This window comes from Gasterosteus aculeatus, chromosome 14, assembly GCF_964276395.1.
Source record: "Gasterosteus aculeatus chromosome 14, fGasAcu3.hap1.1, whole genome shotgun sequence".
Lineage (NCBI taxonomy): Eukaryota > Metazoa > Chordata > Actinopteri > Perciformes > Gasterosteidae > Gasterosteus > Gasterosteus aculeatus.
Window position 1 is genome coordinate 11,323,429 of NC_135702.1, and position 21,123 is coordinate 11,344,551.

General features: G+C 45.7%; 1 protein-coding gene across 2 annotated transcripts in view; it reads left to right on the top strand.

Annotated features, from left to right (window-relative positions):
- Positions 1–3,186: 3,186 nt before the first annotated feature.
- Positions 3,187–21,123, top strand: part of cntfr (ciliary neurotrophic factor receptor) — a 177,323-nt gene continuing 159,386 nt past the window's right edge. The window contains exons 1-3 of one of the 2 annotated variants that reach the window (XM_078088470.1): positions 3,187–3,422; positions 3,501–3,581; positions 4,744–4,869. The gene's annotated coding sequence lies outside the window, so the exon portion shown is untranslated. Of the gene's footprint in view, positions 3,423–3,500; positions 3,582–4,743; positions 4,870–7,254; positions 7,538–21,123 lie in introns of those variants that run through there. The other variant, XM_040197036.2, reaches the window with a different exon arrangement.

The window sequence follows — 21,123 nt, forward strand, 5'->3', positions numbered from 1 at the left end:
CTGTTAACTTCAGGTAGGATTGGTGCACGGCAGACAACACTCATGACCCGAATATCATATTATTGAAATTATTTATAATTTCAAACTTGAGTTTTTCGCATATTAGTACTTTGTTCAGCAAACTCTGTGTAAATTAGACATTTAATTGAAAGTTTAAAACTATATTGTTCGTATAAACTATAACTATACTAATTTCAGCACTAAAGGTGAGATTAGCATACAGCTGATATTTCATCTTATATGTGTTGTCCACAGAAATAATGTGTACACTTTATTGTAGCTAGTATTTATTTTGTTATCATTGCAAAAGAAAGTAGCAGGGATTGTGACTTAAAAGACTTGACTCGGCTTGAAGGTACCTGCCATTTTGAACACTCTGTTTATCAGTGGGAAGCAGGCTGTTACTAATCCAGTCAGTTTTCCCTGTCATTATTTTATACGGTTTGTGTATGCAGGTGTTACCATGACAATTGTGATGCCCTCATCTCAATAAACAAGAGTCACATTCAAATAAAGGTGATATTTTACATTTGTTTCCAGTCACATTCATGCTTTTTACAGTACCTTTTCTATTATACTGTTGCTGCTCTAAAACCAATATACAATTATAAATGGACCTTACCTGAATTAATCAGGTATGGTCTCTCCCTTAAAATGATGCAGTCAAGCACTTTTACATAAACCTATATACATATATATATATATATGTTTCCTCAGTCAGGTTCCTGATACCACCATTACAAATACCCTCAAAACAAAAGGAGAATATCCACAGAATAATTGCTAAAAATCAGGGAGAGGTTTTTAATAGACACGGTCAAGGACGGTCAATATTTCACAGCAAACTTATTGGTTATTCTCATTGATGAATATAAAAAGAAAATCACATCTCCCATCGGAGCTCTGGCCTTTTCCACAGCACCGTTTCAAATAGGATGAAAAAATTGATCCATTACCCGATTCAACCACCACTGTAAAGATCCGGTCTGTGTGGTAGAGGAAAGCATTTTGATTTGCTTTTTTTTTACTTCTGCAGTCTATCTGGAGGTTTTACATGAGCGTTTGTGATCGATGGGTAGAGTGCTAAGGGGACGTCCCAATCCTTGTTAATTATGTGAGTAACGTATTTGACTATGACATATGACTTTTCTCTGCATTCACACTATTAATAATTAGTGTGGACTCCAGAACAACAATGCAGCGCAAAATCCACTAATAAAATTAAAAAAAAAAACTCAATTTGATAACAACAGCATTTTCAAGGCTTGACGTCAAAACCATGTAAACCCTCGCTAAGAATACAGATTCTTTTCCCCATTGTGTCATGCTAAGAACATAACACATGTAACAAATCAGATAACAAGAGGAGCCGCAAGAGGAAACTGAATTACCCCACGGAGGAGATCTGCTTTCAGTGAATCTGCATTTGCAATTAAAGCAGCACATGAATGGAACGTAGCACGGTTCCACACTGAGGAACTCACCACTTACAGGTCCTTTGGTTCAGAAGATGCCTAACAAACCACTAAATCTGCCAGCACTTGTTTTGATGCCTTCCCATTGTTGTCTGCCAATGTCTATCAATATATGCAGCTTGTATGCTGCTGAAATGCCCTGCCTATCTGTCCTATCCGACTTTGCCTATGACTTAATTGTTTTTTGCTGTGTAAGCAGTAACAGTGCTATTATTTTTTTTAATAATGTCTTGATTCTGGGCTTATTTGAGGCTGCCAATTTCACACCTGACCAAGGACTGTGGATGGAAACTAGACTCCTGGAAAATTCTGGCATGGTAATGTGTATTAGCATGCACTGTCCCTGACAAAGAAAGTGAATAAATAAAAAATAACCCACATTGTCCTGGTAACATTTAGTTTCAAGTACATTTCACAGTGCCTTGAAAAAAGGGTTTTGAATTTCTTCTTCTTTTTAAACCCAATTTAGGACGTCAAACTATACATTCAGCAGTTCAGAAAACTAGTGACCGCTCCATTCGGGTCAATCAACCTCGTACCATCAAGGTCCTGATCCTGGCTGCAGGCAAGTGGATACAGCTCAGCCGTGATGTCTTCCCTTTCCACCATACTTTTCATTTTCATACAAACGTCTTTTTCTCCATATAATCCCTAAGGGCCTGTGCCACAATCCTATTGTTGAAATTTGCATTTTCAAAAGAAGGTGCAGGCGAGCGCAGGCTGTCATATGATGGTGAGACATTTATTTTTGCCAGCGGGTCAGGGTCAGTAAAAAAAACAGCGAAACGGTATCGGGATTACGGATTCAGACAGTAGGTTTCCGGCTTTTATACCTAATGGGAAAATCTTGCACTTGCAGTAAATCAAAAAGCTGGAGAACAAAAAAAAAGAATACAATTTCATTTGAATCAAATTAATTTAAACTGTGAGCAGAGTAACTAACATTTAACCTGCTTTGAAATCTTAAAATCTTAAAATACGGCATGTAGTCGTTCTGGTATTTAGAGAAGTGTGTGTGTGGACCATCTGACCTGGACCCCGACGGCGGAAACTTTTATGATTAGCCTTCTATCGGCCCTGGCAGCGCTGAGCCGAGGATACTTTTTGGGATTTGGTTGAGGTGTTTGTCTGTCAGCTGGGTTGTATGGTAATTTGTTGTTGTTCACCTTTTGAAAGCATTTCAAGTCAGTCAAACCACTTTGTCTCGGCCTGGAGGCTGAGCTCTGGTTTCATGTCGGGGATCAAAGCAGCAAAACTCTCCCCTGTATTTACTGCCACTCCGTTCTGTCTGACGGGATCCTGGGCCGCGCGCACTGCAACTGTAAATTGTGATTCACCAAAAATGTAGCCTCCAGCTCAGCAAATGTCGTAAATTCTGTTTGAAACACGCTCATTTAAATTCTCTCTGGTTCACACGTACAGTATCGTAGCTGGTGCTGGCTGATAAGTTTAAAGAGAAGTCTGACTTTAGGCTGTTGTTGAACTTCACTTGGAGGAAAACTATTCAATTTCCGTGCTCTGTAAAAGCCCTGGCGGTCAACGGTAATGGCCAAATAGTTTTAAAATTATGAATCCATATAATGTTGTGCAGGAGGGTCGGGGCCAAGTGGAACTTTGAAAATGCATTAGCGTGCAGACTATTTGACAACACATACATCTACTACTTGCTGTATGTACAAAACAAATCTCGCAACCGGAAGTAGTATTCAGCACGACGACGGAGGATGCGACGTTGGAACGTGACGTTTCGACCGGAGGTGGAGGAAGCCATGCTAGCGTTGTGCTAACGTTAGCTAACGCGGCGGCCTAGACTCGGCGGAGGTGCAGCCCCGCCCACACCCCACCCGCACCTCCACCTGTGTCTTTAACGCAGCCGGGACTGACCACTTCCGCTGCACACGTGGGTCAACAACCTCTGGACGTGCCAAACTCCAGCTGTTCACCGAAGTTTGTAAACAGTCCTATGTGTTATTGCTAATGACGACTTCCCGGGCGTCCATTAACCCAGCCGTCACTTTGTTTTAGGACGGCGGGCGGAGAGGAGGCGAGACACCGGACGGGTATCACCCCGAGAAACGCCACCTCCGGTGACGTTAATTAGAAATGGTGAGTAAAACCGTGACAACGTAGCTGTAACGTCACACATCACGTGCACTTGAAATACGTATTTTATACAAACATAATCATTGAAGTTGGTATTTTGTACTTTGTATTAAAAAGTTGTGTTTTTTTCTCTGACATTGTCACTGTTTGTGCACGTGACTAGAGGGTCGCGTGGGAGTTTGCACAACACGCGTGCGCGCTCAGCTTTGATTTGGTCGTTGTGTTTTTACTAATGTTCATTCTTTATTCTTTTTGGTGCTTCTTAAACTCTTCAATCAATGTCCATCTCCATTTGGTCCTTGTTCATATTTTTAGCTTTTATTTATTTATTCATTCATTATTCAGGATTTTTTGCACAATATAATGCCATAAATCCAAGATGAATGCTTCTGCAAGATGAATTAAAATTCAAACGTGGACTGACTCAAAAATGAGGCGTCCACATAAAAACCCCAGTGCCTGTTATATTCCGATGAGTCCACAGATTTTTTTTTTTTAAATCAACAGTGTGCCGACATTCGTGTCATTTACTAAGTAATATTATTTTAAAAAAACAAGAACAACCCCCCCCCCCCCTACAAATAAAGAGGCTATCAGTAGTAAGTGATTTGAGGGACACGGTACATTCCACTTATCGCTAAGTGGCCAAGCAGGCTTATTCTCGTCATTTCATGGTGTGTGATGCACAATGTGCAATTGTGTGTAATGGAGATTCAGTTGTGGGAGCAGATGATGATAAAACCATTAGCATTCTGATTTAAAACAGATTATTTAAGTTGCATATTTAGCTTCTCTCTATTACAGGTAACAATCTACGTGTGTGAGTCTTTTGTACAAAATGCCACATTTGTTTTTCATTTTTCTATGCTATAATATTTTTCTTTTTAGAGTGGGTTGAATTAGTATGTTGCTCAGGTTGAAGTTGGGTGGAGCTGTGCGGGTATGTGAACCAAAGTGGGACATAGGACAAAGTGAAAACGGTCAATGGGTGTGTAGAGCCTTTTGAAACCCCTCCAAACACGCATCGGTATGTTTACCAATAGTACATTTTACAATTTGTGATGCTGAAATGCTCAATATGGCCTCAAGGGGGATTAGTAATGCATCTTTGTCTTGCAGTAAGTTTCCAAACGACATGCAAAAAAGTATTTATTTTGACTTTCAGTGTGAGCGGGAGCGACAGGGGCCCACGTGACACACGGGACTCATTCCATTGCATTCTTGAGATGAGGAGACGTAAGGAGGAGTCGCCAGCCGTGCCGGGTGACATGGCAACAAGAGACTTATCGAGGTTAGTTATGGAGAAGCTGCACTCGCAAATGCGATCGCTGAGATTTGGGAGGCGTTTCTAAAACGGAGGCAACGTAGCCAGAAAGCGGAGCAATGAGTCGATGAGTTTAGCCAAATGAGCACTTTATTTTGAAGTTCTAACATTAATGATATTGACTGGCAATCCAAAAGTATCGAAGTCCCTGCCCAATTTATGATTGACAAGTTAGGTTCCAAACTGTTTGACTAACCTTTGGGTTTGTTTGAAATCAAGTGGGATTCTATCACTGCTCATTTTCTTCTTCTCGTTTCCTTTAAACAAAGCACAGAGCGATCGGGCACGTGTCGGCACCAGGAGGGGGTCGTATCGGCCTCGAGCGGCAGCCAATGAATCAAATACATTGATGAATTTAACGAGAGTAGTGGTCTCACTTAAAAAATATTTTATGAATACAATTGGTGCACCTCTCTAATTCCCTTTGGCAATCCCCCCACTCCTCCGATTAAACGTGTTGACGACATGTCATCATTACTGATTGGAATGACAGCTCCCACTACGAATAAAACAACGAATGAATTTTCCCCATACTTTTGAAAATATGCCTTTGCCAGGGAAAAAAAAATGCCGCAAGTTTGTACAGTCATGAAAAACCTGGAAATGGTCATTTCCAGGCCTGTAAAAGTTGTGAAATGATAAAATAAAATCCCCAAAGTCATGGTAATGTGTTATATTCATATGTTCATGTCGTTCATTTAAGATGAGTTCTAACTAATTCATATGCTTTTAAAACAGACGCTCAAAATATAAGCAGGCACACGCTTTCATACTCTAAGCGCAAGTGATTTGCACCGTGGTTGTGAAGACACCTTAACTGTTGCGTATCTTTAGTTTCTGCATAATAAGCATGAATCCCCCCAAAAAAGATTAATATTCCACAAATTCCAATTAATTAATACATACTCTTCTGGCTTCTTCACCGTACGTATTCTGTAAACTGTTAACAAGTTCATATATTGTTCACAGTTTGGAAAAAAAACTAAAAACAAAAAACAACTTTGGTTCAGCGACCGTTTAGGCAGCGCTGTGTTTTATTAGCGTCGTTTTAGCACCGCTATCAAATACCCAAACGAAACCCATCCCTAGTGGATAATTGTAAACGCTGAAAAACCGACTTCCTTCGGGCCTGATTAAATTGGAGGAGAAACTCTGTGTGTGTGTGTGTGTGTGTGTGTGTGTGTGTGTGTGTGTCTGTGTGTGTGCGCGCGTGCGCTTTGAATTCTCATTGTTAGTTTCTATTGTTCGTTTCAATACTACATTTCCATTGGTCAAAATGTGTGTGAACCTTGCAGGTGTAGTAGAGCGCTAGAAATGAGATGATGGAAGGAGGGAGGGCACATGTTAACCATGCAGCTCACACAGCCGGTCCAGCGCTGAGTGGGACAGCTCGGTATGGGCCGTGGCACACGCCCGCCCTCGGGCCTCCCGAGCGTCGGCATCCGGAGGTGACGTGTTTTCAACCGGTGCGGCGAGTGGTGCGTGTAATCACAGGAAGGACTGCCCTCTCGGGTGTTGTTGTGATAATAAATGACTTTCGAAGGCCATTCATTTCCGTTCCAAGGTTTCCAAAATGTGGACGCTGAAAGTTCCTGGACGCTAAATGATAAATGTGTCAGGACCTGATCAACTATCCATTGCACGAGCGGTCTGAATGCCGCGCCGGCCGCATTTGTTAGAAAGAATGATTGTAGCCGTGGCAATGTATGTCCCGAGAACATTTTCTCATGGGACAATCCATCAAAACGCGCTGTCATGTTGTGCGCCGGCTGTAACTATTTGAGCGCGCACATGTTTTTGGAAAACTTCCTTTTTTTTTTTTCCCTCCTCAGCCAGCGACAACACTTGGTCGGTGGCATTTCCCATTGTTGTTCCTTAAAGTGTCATAGCGGTAATGCAATTGTATCAATGCGCAGCAGAAGGTCAACTTTAAAAGGTTTTTCATTACTGCAAAGGTCAGCGCTTTCCAGGTGTGAAGCTGAAGAAGCCGGGAAAGTTAAAAAAAAACAAAAAACAAAATAGTAAACATTTGTTTGAAGGAATCGTCGCGGATTGTTTCAAACGTGTTCGTTTTCGTCGCCGTGTTCGTTTGGATTCTCTTTAAGCTTGGCTGAAGTCAGCGACACATTTATCGTTCAAACTCACATAATTGCCATAGTTCCTCGTGTGTGTGTACACGCTCTATTTCTTTGTGTGTGTTTTTGTGTGCTTGCTGTTCCTTCCACTACCCTGAGCGGTGGCTAGGGGGTGCACTGTGGACACGGTGTGTGTGTGTGTACGGGCAAGAGAGGGAGAGGAGGGGAGAAAGAGCGAAAGAGTGTGTGTTTTTGTGTGTGTGTGTGTGTGTGTGTCTGTCTCAGTAATGTATTCCTGCCTGTGGCTGGGCTGGTCACATGGGGAGAGCAGCCTGTTTAAAACCAGCCTCAGCTCTCTCACTCAGAACAGTGCAAGACACAGAGACCGGCGCACACGTCCTCTCCCTCCCGCGCGCACTCACTCATACGCACACGCTCGTGCACGCAGACGGCAACTTTCTTCTATCGGACTGATACGGCACGAGTGCAGGGATAGACACACTCCCCCTGCTACGGTGGAGAAGAGGATAAGCAGTGATACAGAGAAGAGGAGGTTTCCAGTGAGTAGCAAATAGATTATTTTCTTCTTTTTCTCATTTGTCTTTTTTTGTGTGTGTGTGTGTTGTCAGCGCTGTCTGACCGGGACATGGAAGAGACTGAGAGTGGTCAAGAGAGCTGTGTGCATGGGACTGTGAGGGGTGTAAAGGTGACAGTGGAGGAGCGGGGACGGGTTGCCGTGGTACCACGTCCAGGTGCTGCTCCATCAACGCGTCGCTCCGTCTGAGGGACCCGCCGCCGTTAATGAGCAGCGTGCGCCTGGAATGAGAGGAATGCTGCCGCTCCGCTCCGGACTCCGAGGCTCTCCTGAGAGAGGGAGAAGGGGGGAGAGAGCAAGTGTGTGCGCGCCCTCTCTGTATTTTGTTTGGCTTCTGTTTTGTGTGTGTGTGTGTGTGTGTGTTTTTAGCACGTCGCGGTGGTCAGCCGCGCCGATGTCCAGCAGATTCCCGAGACGCGCGGCGCTCCGGCTGTGATTTATAGAGACTCATTGATATGCCGATGGAAGGGGGTCGTGGGGGGGTGCAGAACGCGGCGCTCCGTTCCAGGGGGCAATATGAGTGATGTCTTTCGGCGGACAGTCTCACCCGCCTCTCATCCCCCCCTTTATGTCCCCTGTCTGACCGTATCTGTCCCTCGCTGTCCCACCGACTCCATGTCTTTTCCTCTTTCATCATCCCCTCTTACCCCCCGCCCCCCCCAGCTCCCTTCTTGTTGCTGCCACTGATCTCTTGCTCTCTTGCGCTCTGGCGCTTCCCACTGTCTTGTCTTTTCATTAACTTTTCTTCCAGTCTTGTTGCCCCCCCTGTTTTTCTACGGCTCCTAATCCCCCTCGCACTCATTTTCTCCCCCACGCCGGTAGGAGCCGGGATACATAGAGGATTCCTCAGTTGCATAGAAAGAGAGAGGATCGCAGAGTTGTGCGGAGGGGGGGGTGAGGAATTAAGGGGAAAGTGGAAGGAGCGGAGGGGGTTTGGGGAGAGGGGGGGTGGGGGGGGCATTGAAAGGGCTGACACTGGCTCGGACAATTAGCCCGGAGAGTCTGTCCTGGGGTGCTATTCTGAGAGGGGCTTTGGCCCCTGGGCGCTGGGTCACGGGATGCCTTGACCCCTCCAGTCGACAGCTAGGCATGGGAGCCATTATCACGGCCTGATTGATTAGCAGCGAGCGGAAGTCCCTTTTCTCTTCCCTCCTCGCGAGAAGAAGACGGCAGCTTTTTGTCCTTTTGCTGCTGCCGGTTTAGTATCTGGCCGCCTGAATGTGGAAGACTCCGGCTCTTTTTTGTTTCTGTTTTACAGTTGTCAGCTAAGGAGGTCCGTCCTCGATATATCTTCTCTCTGTGGGCTTTTTCTCTCCCTTTCCTTCTAGACAGCACGTGTGTGATTTTGGATCTGTTTAACTAACAAGACAAACCAAGTTGCCCTCTGAGAAAGATAAAGCAAATCTGACTGTGTATTCACATTCACTTCTTTGGCCCCCTTTTTTCTCCGTGCGTCCAGGAGTTGTGCACCTGCAGAGGTAGTTAGTAATACACTGAGACAAAAAAAAGAAGTTGTGAAAGAAAATGTGATAAAAGACGAGTGTCTGGGCGGCTCGGTAAATCAAGCTCCCCTGTTCCACTCTGTACGTTTCCTTTTTTTTTTTATTGTGTCTGCATCTCCACCTCACTCCTCTGTTCTTGATCTCTCCTGGTCCCACGTCTCGCTAACTCCCGCTACTTTCGCTCTGCCGCAACGCCCCCCCCCCGACTCCCCTCTTCAGACTGAGTTTAGCGGGGTGTTTAGCACGGCTCACGGCTGATCAAAGCAGTGTGTGTCAGAACGGGCTTATCCCAAGCAGTCCTAATGGAGCACCGTTTTCATGCCTAGTTGGTGGTGGAGCAGGAGGGAGGAGGTTGGGGAGGAGTAGGGGGGAGGAGGAAAAGAAGTGGAGGGGTGGGGGGGGGGGGGTGCAAATAGAAACACTGACAGAAAGAGTTCAAGGGAGAGAAAGACTGCTCAACAGGCCGATGGAGAAGAGGCACAGATGGGCCAAGAGCGGCAGAGGCAAGCGGGATGGAGGGAGAAACAAGCCGAGAGGGGAGGAAGTAAAAAAAGAAAGGAAAGACACTTGTTGTCCAACTCTCGCAAGTCGAGGCAGAAGAGCCGATACGAGCTCCGAGAGAGACACAGGCAGTAAATATATATCCAGTCCTTTTTTTTTTTTTTCACGGAGGGACCTCGCACCAGTGCATCCAGTTAAGGCCAGCACAGAATAGCTCCCACACATGGTTTGGTTTTAGGCTGGAAGCAACACCAGACGGGGAGAGGCTTATGTATGTGTGTGTGTGTGTGAGACGGAGAGAGAGGGAAAGAGGGGGAGAGATAACGAGACAAAGAGAACCGTGTGTGTGTGTGTGTGTGTGTGTGTGTGTGTGTGTGTGTGTGTGCGCCTATAACCCGCCAGACGGGCGCATGCATGTAAACCGTATATTGATTTTTCTTTTCTTTTTTTTTTTCTTCTACCGGCCATAAAAAACACCAGCCAGGCTTCTTGGACAATGACCCTGAATCCTAAAGTTTTTATGGGTTCTTATTAAGGCATTTCTTCAGGAGAGGAAAGTAATTCAATTCTTCAGTAGACAAGGGGTTAGAAAAGGGAGTATTATAACCTTGAGAAATGAAAAGTCCTTAAATTGGGAGAATGGTATTTCCATCTTATCAAGGGGCCCGTGATGATGAAGAAAAGGCCGCGGGGCCGTTTTAAAGTGATTCTCAAGGAACTGGGGGGCACAAATTGATTGAGTAGTGATGTCAGGGTTGATTAACTGTCACTTAAAAGACTGCCGCTCAAAGCGTGAGTGCCTTTTCCACTGCAGACACTTTGGAACTTCTGCCCCCCCCCCCACGTCATTCTCTCTCTCATTCTCTCTCCCATTTATTCCTCCACCGTCTCCTCTGATTCTCTCCCCCGCGCCCCCCTTCTTGCCTCTCCACTCCTATCCCCACCTTGCAATGCTGCTGTTTACGCTTCAGACAGAAGAAAGGTAAGGTAAAACTAGGATAATATTTCCCCTAACATACTTACCGCCTGGGTAAACATCCTCGCACAGATGTCCGAGTGTGGTACTGATCAGAGGAGGTGGAAGGGGGGCGCGAATCTCACTGCTGTAAGGTACACAAAGGCAACAAATTGGAAGCCGGTGTGGAGAGCGTGGAGAGGGGTGAGGGGGGGGGCACGAAAGGCTTATTTTTTTTATCATCATAGAGCAATGTAGGAAACCTCCAAGGAAAGTTTTTTCGAATGACAAACTTCACTTCATTAATGTACAATAGAAGGTTTTGGCTGTTCTCATGTCAACGTTCCCTCTGCAAGCAGGTGTGTCCTCGCTGCGCCAAAGTTTGCATGCTGGCAAAAAGAACCACCGGCGCAAATATCGCAGAGGGACTTCATCCAAGTTAATTAAGTAAAAATTCTGAAAGGATGTGGATTCCATTAGGCCGGCTCACTGAATTTGGGTTTGACAAAATACTTCCGAACCTCAACCAGACGATGGTGTGGGAGCGAGGCAGCAGGGTGGGGAAGGGAAGACCGAGCACTTCCAATAGGGTACCTGTTTTCACTTGTATATCTAAGATTACCGTAGGGTATGAATTCCTCACGCACCGTTCATACAGGTGTTACGCCTGACGTTGCTCTTCGTCAGTCGGCAGAATTTATTTTTACACGTCATCGCGAATCGTTACTCTTGGTGTCTTCTGCTAGCACTCACGAGTAAACACAAGTTGCGTCTCTCTGGATGTAGCTAAATGGCATACCCCGAATCACACAGGTCCGTTTCACTGCCGGTGTCTTGGCCTCGGCTCCTTTCAGTGCCCGAGCAGTTACGGTAAGAATAATTGCATGATGAAAGTATAAAGAAAGATTCACTTTGTTGGGCGCAGATCTCTGCCAGGTGTGTCTGCAGCAGGGCCTCGTTGTAACGTTTGATCGGAATGGATCCGACTGACTTTTAAACAATTGTTTAGACCGCAAGTACGTCAGACATATTTCTCGGGTGTGCGCGTCTAACACGGTGCCCTTTAACAAGGAACAAAATAACTGTCTCCGGCTGCTTGGCAGCTGCTGAGCTGTGATGATGCACTCGGATAGGTGTTGAAATTTGTTGTGCTGCTAGCTGTTTGCCAAAATAATAAAAATTGGATAACTCCCTTTCCCCGGTAGAAATCTATTTTATGGTTTGTCCCCACCGTGTCTCTGGCTGGGGGTTAGCGATGCACTCAGCTGTGTCATTTCTAGCGGCTCCTTCCGGCTGCGGGACGGTTTGGAGAAGTGAGCAAGGAGTCGGCAGCCAGTGAGTGGCAGCGTGAAACTGGTATGAAAGGTGCTTTGAGGAAGTGTGAATCGCTTAAATCTCAAGAGGTCCTTGAGCACGCTGGGTGTACTTTGACTGCTGAAATAATATGCAGTCTAGTGCAGCAGAATACGAGATGAGCCGTGGACACACACACACACACACACACACACACACAGGTGCTCGCTCATTCACGGGCACACACACACAGGTGATGGCGTTATTCTCCCGGCAGGAAGGCAATTGAAGTCATTGTTGTAAGTAGTTTTGCTCGCTATGTTTAACATGTAACCCAAACTCACCTGACGGTGAACCCAAACAGAGTACGGAATTTTCTTGACTTGACATGCCCACATATTACATATTTAATACCTCAGAGAGACAAATACTGGCGAGCAGTTTTAAGGCAACAAGCCTCCAAACAGCAGCGGAGACGCCAGAAAGTCAGCGAACGCACAACTCCCACACTCCCCCTGTCTAGCCTCTCTCTCTTTAGTCAGAAATGCCACTTGCTGTGTGCTTTTATCTGCTTTTATCTGAATACACCTGAGGGTTGAAGACGTGACAAGATTTTGTTGAGATTTGGTCCCAATTAAGCCGCCTCGCATGTATTTCAGAGAGCTTTATTTTACAACGCTTCCCTCTGCACCCTGAGCTGGAAGATCCGGCGCAGGGGGGGGGGGGGGGGGGGGGTCGGCTCGTTGTGTAATTATTTCGGTAATCCGAAAGAACTCTTGTGCTCTCTTTTGTACATTTTTTAATACGGGGAGGACATAAAGAACCCTCTGCACCAGGACCTCGAACTGTGTAAAAAGAAAATTCTTGGTTGTGTCCTTGTCTGCTGTTAGTGCCTGTTTTTTTTCTTCTTTTTACTTGTTTTTGCAGTCTCTGTGTTCTATTTGTTTCTCTGCTTGTGAGTCAGCCTCTGTCAGTCTGCCTTTATCTCCGTCAGCTTATCGGGCTTTCTAGCGGGTCAGCTTGTGTGTATATCTGTAGTCTTCATCCCGACACAACTCTCCTCAGTCGGTCCCTGTCTCCTTCTCGCAGAGTGTGACTCCTTTAACTCCTCTTGATCAAAGCCAATGAGGGATAAAAGCGGGGAAACGGGTAAACCGTATGATGAATATGCAGCCCAGCACTCCACCTACCCCTTACTCATTGGCACCAACACTGTCGGCACTTTCTTAGTAACTTTTATTTTGTATTTATTGTTTTGTCAGGTAGCAGTCATCTTAGTGATCCAAAATACATCTGACTCTTCTCCACACGGCAGCTCATCTATACGAAAGGAAGTGAATGTGACATTAGCCTGCAAGAAAATCAATTATTCTGCTCCTTTTGAAGTACTGCATGGCTGCACGGTTCGACTGTAAATGGGGAGACCTTTATAGTTTGATCCATACATTAATCATTTAAATATCAGCAGAGCATCTGCTTTGATCCTCGGGGTGCTCTTTCTCTTTTAAACTGTGCATATCTTTTGTTAATGTCTACACCTCTTATTTATTGTTTCTTTTAGTCTGTGTTTTTCTTTTTGGTGCATATTCAATTGATGGTTATGTAGGTGGCGGCCTCATTGTTTGCTGGTCATGCTGCAGTTCTTCTATTTATTTGGAAAAAACAAGAAATGCATCACTGCCAGTGTAGGAGTTTTGTTAGTTTTACTTTTTCAATTTAAGTTCTGAAATGTGACGACTTCGCTGCCAAAGAACCCGGTGCAGTGTAACTTTTGCCGTTACTCTGCGTCCTAAGACAAAGTGTCCAACTGGGCGAGGGAAAAGACTCGTGGCGGTCCGGGGAGAGTTTGAGAACACGAGAGAGAAGCCAGCGAGGCGGTGTCAAACAACCGGCGAGAGCGCCTTCACCTCACCGGGGGAACACAACGGAGACACCGAAGACCTGAAAGGACACCGGGGAGGCTGAGCGCAGCTTCCCACAAAGAGACGACAGGACTGGGGAGAGACGACTCGAGAGGTTAGCGGGAGGCTAACAGCAAAAGTGATTGTGGTGTGTAGAGGGGAGCAAGGAAAGTAGGAGGACACGGGAGATTCAATTACGCCGCAAAGGACAGTTTTGCTGAAGGATACCATGAGGCGTGATTGGGAGTAGAAGGATAGTGGCAGGAGAGAGGAGGCAATGGGACGGCTGGATGGACCCGGCCGGTTTCCAGCCGACCGCAAACATGATTGCGGGTCAAATGTGGTTGAGGGAACTCTAAGCAATGGAAAGAGGTGTGGGAGAGAGGGGGAGGAAATAAGCAGTTTGGGAAGACTACAAAGAGGGAGGCCTAACGCCATTACGGCCACTGGCGTGATTGAGGTCAGAAGAAGTGGAAGAGGGACAAAGATTAGAGAAAATGAAAGGGAGGAGCGGTGGACAGGTTTTGGGAGTCGAGGTGATGTGACAGCAATCACTGCACAGAAACGCTGGGAGAGGTGGGAGGTCGAGGAGGAGAGGGGGAGGCGGGTTTTTGGGTTTCCAGAAAGTCCCACGTCGTTCTCTCAGATCGGCGGTGCAATTTGGAAAAGACGGAGCCGTGTAAAACCTGGAAACCATTTAAGGGAGTGTGATTATTTTTTTGCTGTTTTCACCCGTTGCTGTGTGTGTGCTATTTAGCTCCGCTCTCCAAGTAACATCACCAGTGGGACGCTGAAACACTGCCACACTAGTTTATCCTCATGTTTACTTCTCATTTTAAACTCAAATTGAGACCTGACACCCCCACACGAGTGGATAATGATCTGGATTGGAGACCCGTTATTAATAATGCAATGCGTTAAAAACGACTTTTTGTGGAGTGGACATTTCAAATCTTTTTCTTAATTTATTTATTTATCGCTGTTATGAAATATATATTGGCTGTTGAAAGGGCTCTGTTGCTGGTTCTAGCTGCGTGTTAAATTTGCGTTTGCGTAGCTTTGTGGACAGTCCATCCAAATCGTGGGCGTAGTTGCTGTCTGTACTTGAGTGTTACTGCCTGTTATGTGCATCTCTTTCCACATCCGTCCAGAGATTTGCTTATGGAGGTTTATATAAGCTTGACTTTATGCATAACTGTTTGTGTGTGTGTGTGTGTGTGTTTGCGTCAGAGTGAGTGCTCTTCTCGAAGCCGGGGGCTTTTAATCTATTAAAGCCTGATCCTTAAACACTAATCAATGCACCCTTTTATATTTCCATTACAGTGCAACGGCAAAGGGATGAATAAAGCATGACAGTGGAGGTCACATAACGTTGGACTTTCCTGACGGCCGTCCAAATGCACAGGCTTCACTCACAATGCCATAGACCTGACTCTGTCAAAAACCTGTTGCAGCAATGTCAGCAACTCATTTTATACCCGATTTGACGTCAAAGTAATTGTGTAGTGGTTCAAGAGTGCGCAGTAAGACGTTTCCGGGCTTTGGTGTCCTTCCGGGGTCCCAAGTTGAGCAGGTCAGCTGGCAGCTCGGCGGCCCGTATGTGTGAATGCCTGTGCTTCCCTCGGTGACCAGTGCACAGTGCAGCGCGCCTCTCGCCCCCTCGTTGAAGCTGCAATATTCTCGAGACAGTGTGGAGGATTTAGGGGCTTCTGCGAATATCCCAGAGCAGCTGAATCCCCCCCGTCCACTCACTGCTCCCTTTCCAAGACTACAGTGATAAGCGAGTGAAAACCCGGTTTGTTGTTTCCGATCTGCTGTAGAAACATGGTGGTTAGGGTGACCTGACGTCCTCTTTTCCCCGGACATGTCCTCTTTTGGAGACTTAAAAAATGCGTCCGGCAGGGATTCCAAAAACGTCCGGGATTTTGCTTCATCTGATATTTGTGTTTCTCTGGGTCTTTCACAAACTAGTTATTACGCCCTTACAAGTTTTGGAAATGGTGTCTCCCTTACGTTCCACCTTCTTGTGCAAGCTCTGACTGTAGAGAGAACAGTCATTGGTCGACTGATCTCAATGTTGCCAGATACACAATAATTATCCTCCAAATACGACCATTTTGAGCCTTTGGTACGATACTTCACCATTTCCAATCTGGCAACACTGAGCACCTTGCCGCCTCCACTAGTTGCGTTGTTTACAGCACATGACATCTGCAGCCATGCCGAAACGTAAATGTAAGTTTACGGACGAAACAAAAAAACAACAACATGTTTTTGCCTCGGCCGCGATGTTTCGGAAGCTGAGTGCATGACATGCAGAGCAGGCACTTACGTGTCAGGGCAAATAAAGGTGGCAGCGATTTGGAAGCTCACGTGCACTCTACAAAACGACACATTAAAGAAGCGCTGGACTAAATGCCACAAAAAAGATTTGTTTCATCCCTGCTGAAAGATCTCAAACATACACTATATGCCAACCAGTAAATGAGATTACCAGTATTTGTGTAATTTAAAAAAAGTCACTCCTTTTTAAATATTTTTTTATTCTAACCACCTCATTTGTTTCCCCGCAGTTAAAGGGCTTATGTTGCGCTTGCTTCTGTCTTCCTCTTTTCATTAACGCATATAACGTTAATGCCGCTTGTGTGTCCTTTGTGCGGCGTTCTCCATTAGCAGCCTTGTGTCATTGTCCCCCCCCCGACCCTCTTTTTCTTCTTTAAATGCAGCCGCAGCATCTCATCACGTATTCCCTTTGGACCCTTTTAACGGGTGATCTATGCGCTGTAGCATTCAGCTGTCAGGAGAGAACACTTTCAAGCTATGCAGCCGACAACATGCGCTCCCGTTTTGGGGATGATTTACAGCAAATGACTGCGGGGCATTTAGGCCCACGGAACTGTCAGCGTTCGCCTCTTCCCAGAGCACACTTTATTAGCTACGTCTGCTTGTGTACGTTTCCCTCAACCCCAATTAATCTGGTGTACTTAAGTGGCAGATTTGCCTGAGACCGCGCTAGCCCTTGGAGTCTACTTTATTAGTGTTGCCTGGGTAACCCCTGCAACACCCCCCTGACCTCCTCCCCGTCCCCGCAGTTACAACATTTATTTTGCCATACTTTCCAACATTTTCCGTTTTTTTTTCCTTCGCTGTAAAGTGTACGTGTGTGTTTTTCCGCTCCACTGTGGCAGTTTATTAGGAATATCTCCTTTGATAGCTAGTGTGCACGCTTGATTATGGCTGAAAGGGAGTGGGGCGGGCGCTGGGCTGGAGGAAGTCTGCCTAATGATATTAACAACATCCTTTATTGGGTGGCTACCGCTGGGAGAGGGAGGGAGGGAGGTAAAGAGGAGGGAGGAAGTAGGGAACGAAGTTAAAGAGTGGGGAGTTGGAGAGAAAAAAAAATGGAAACGGGTTAGACATTTTTTGGCGAATCAAAGAGACAGTGTGTGTGGATGGAAATGAGGCTGGCGGGGTACTTTGCCACAACTAAATAAGGAAAAGTTCAATAGAGAAGGCAGAGAAAAAAATGAAGAGCACAACCATGAGGGAGGAATATTCACTTCATCTCACTCAGTCGTAATATATTTCACAAAACAGTTTGAGCCTGTCAGACCCACTTTGCAGTAGAAACTTTGCAGCCATATTACCAATCGCCTAGCAACCCCATCCATCTCCATCAAGGAGTCCCACTGGGGGGTTAGCTCTGTGTAAATAATGGCTAGGTGTGCATCAGCTGTGCAGGAAGATACCTGCAAAAAGAGATTGTTGCAATGCCGATGGAAGGCGACACACGCACAACTGCACCGACACACCGACCTGGTCAATAAAATGAGTTGATTTTCCTTTCTTTTTCTTTTAGTGAGGAGCCTTAATGGCCTGAATGCTGTCAGGGAAGATGAGGTTGCATGTTTTTGCCGTCAGTGGTGGCCATCTATTCGATTCCATTGAACATCAACCTTTGATTTGATTGAGTATATTTGGCTTTAATTTATGTATTCACCTCCTCCGTGATTTTGTTATCGCTCGCAAATACATGAAAAGAAATATGCGCAGTGTTTTTTCACTCCAAATACATTCAAAAAGGGAGTCGAGATGAAAGGAGAAGCGTCTTCCACACAGGATCTGTTGCTTTCCAACACACATTCACATATGTATACGGCCGAGCACAAAAGACACAGTGAATGGCATGAGATTATTTACACAACCGGTTTATGTACCTTTGTGTTGCTGAAATACATCAATAGACACAAAATGAGACTAGTTATATATGAGTTATCTCCTGTAAACTGGCATTGTGTGCTAGTAAGAGCAGAATGCATTCACACTTTAAGAGAGATGGAAAATATTCCCGCATGGAACTGCTCAAAACAAAAGTGATAAACCACATTTTTTCCCGATTCGTCAGAGCACTTGAGATTTTTAGATAATGTTCTTCAAAAAGACACGCAGGGTTAAGGGAGGTAACCCAACTCTTGCAGGATAATGCTAATGTGAAATGAAATGGATTTTGTTCTGCTGTTTCCTTTCAGTTTAGATACAAAAAGGTACCAAAGCTTTCAACTTAGTTTGGTAAAAGAATCCTAACTGTGCTCTAAAACTTTTGAAGAGTCACCCACGAAACGTGCATATGCTACCGTGGATGCAATCAAAAGACAATGTTTTACCCTGCCTAGCGCAACCGTCGTCACACACACATGCACACGTGCACATATGCCTGCCACGTTCACGTACAGACAACAAACAGCAGTGTGTTGATTGTTAAGCAGCGGCAATCCACATCTCCCACACACACCGAGTGAAAGCTGTCACCTTCAGAAGCCTCGCACCGCACCAAAAAAAATGTTGGCTGGCAATTTCCTCTGTTTACTTTGGCAAGTTGCCCGAGGTCCCATACTCCTCCCAGATGTGTGTGTGTGTGGGACTACGTGCAGGCATGCTTATTTGTCTATTTGCGGGCATGTTGGTCTCAGCAAAAGTGTGTTGCAGCTCTCTGTCTGAGATCCTGTGTGTGTGTGTGTGCGTGTGTTTTATAAGAGAATGAGAAAAAAGTGGAGAAACACCTTCTCTTTACAGTCTCTCTGCCAGTGTCGTCAGCATCCCTCTGCACCTGTGACTAACGCGGCGTATCACCGAGTCTCAACGAGTCGCGCCCCATCGTACGGCCCGCCAGCCGCCACGGGGCTGGATGCTCGGCGTGGACTAAATGCAGCGACCATATTTCTGAGATCCACGCGTTTTGAGTTTGCATCGTGTCACCTGCTCGCACAGCGGCCCACTGGTCTGCAAGAGCCAAGGTGACATTTCCCCTAATCCTCACTCAGGCGGAGTGCCAGTCATTTTTACGCTTAAGTGCAAGACGTGGATTTCAAAACGGTGCCTTATTGGGAAGTAAACGAAAAGCTAAAATACACCTGTACACAAGGTCTTTTTGACATGATTTGTACTGTGTGCTGGTTGCCGCTAATCTCGAACAGCGTTTTCATGAATAGAAACATGGAGTGGTCTTACATTCGTACCATCCAAAATGAAATGCACGGCTGGTTGCCTTGGAGAGGCAGGTTCCCTCACATCAACGTCCTCAAGCGATCCAACATTGTCAATACGGAAACCACCCTGGCAAAGGCAGAAAGCGGACAGCGCGTGTAAGCTGGCGCCACATTTCTCCGGCCAACAACTTGATGTTTGGTGGATAAAAACCTGCGTCCGAACAGCAGCCGAACACACCATCTGTTTCCCTGTGATGCCACTCTTTAGGGAAACCTATTTAAATGAATTTTTATGTTCCATGGCCAAAACTGTCATTGTGCGTTTCACTGCTGCCTCGTTTTTGTTGTCATCTCAATTTGTGTTATTGCGTTGCGGTTTTGTTGGAGCCGACTATCTTGTTGGTGCTTGTTTGGAGTTGAAACTTTTTTTGACTGTTGATGGAGCTTTTCTGCTTTTTCAGCACAGCATTTTCTTTTCCATGCAGTTGACCACAACAGATGACCGTATAAGAGTAAGACGATAACATCTAAAATTGTTTATGGATTGGACTGAATTGCGGGGCGTGAAAATCGTTTTTCAGGATGTTGTTGAGTAGTCTGGAGCTTTGTATTCAGGCTTTTATAATAAAACCGAGCAACGGAACCAATCAATATCGGCCATTGTGGATCAGCGTTTGGACATTATCGGTACATCGCTAAAAGTCAAATTTGCTCCCTTTCTTTTTCCGCTGGTCCAATCCCTCGCTCAAACCTGTGATGCCATACGAACTGGAGTGTTTAGTGATCGCTTGCGCTCTTCCTCGGGGGCCAGTGTGGGAAATCAAGAGACCGGACTATCCGCTCTACAACACCAGCATTTCAAGTTTCCATACGCTCCACAGCGAACAAAAGGCAGGTTCGTACCCTCCACCCGCCAGGTGATTTCTACCACTGCTGGGTGGCTTCTGAAAAAACCCAAACACTGTGATGAAGACACGGCCCGGCACGGCGCGCTGGTGTTGGCGGGCAGGGTGAACGTACCCGTCTGTGGCCGAGGGGGCCGGCGCGCTGGGATGTGTGCGCGCACCCGTGAGAAGTGGATTTGATTTTTACTGGGAAGGCATGTCGAACAGTCGGTCAATTTCCTGCCGCACAGTTAACCCCCCCCCTAAAAAAAACTTCTTCCCCGACCCCCCATGACAAATTCCTCGATTTCCTCGCAACACATTCTCGACGCATTATTGGTCATGGACATTATACGCTCCCACATATTCTGCCCCTCGGAGTCTGGGAAGGATCGAATTGCCTGTGCGTTTGTGCGAGCGGGTGCAAGACACTGAAAGTAGCTAGTGAAGACCGAGTGACGTGCACACCAACAATGTTCATTCCAGCAGTTGGTAAAGATTTATTTTCTTGTTAATGGAATTTTCAAAGAAGTAAGAATGTTTGCTGGCTTTACTGAAATTTGATATTATATGTTTTTTAATAGTCTCTTTTTAGAGCAGTTGTGACGTATAATCATCTTCCGTGAATCTTTCTTTATCTTATTTTAACACTATCTGCATTGTAAACCTGACTCTGTGGAATAGAGAAAAAGAAAAGATCAGTTGGCAGCGCGAGTCCCAACTTCACACATTTTGGGTCTGAAGTCGGCTTGTGAAAATATGTCATACAGTTTCCTGTCTGAATCCATTAAAGCAAGATACACGATGCCACATAATTACGTTAAATATTCCACAGACCCTTTCATAAACAATGGGCTAACCAGAGGGAGAACGTGCGCCTGTGGAGCATAAGCGAATGTTTGTAGTGGCAGTGGGGGAACTGACATGGCTCGAGGCGTCCATATTGTTGAGGAAAGTTAAGGAGGTTTAGCTCAAGTGTGAAATCCATATTGAAGCCCTTCGGTCATGCTCTGCTTGACGGGTTGCGTG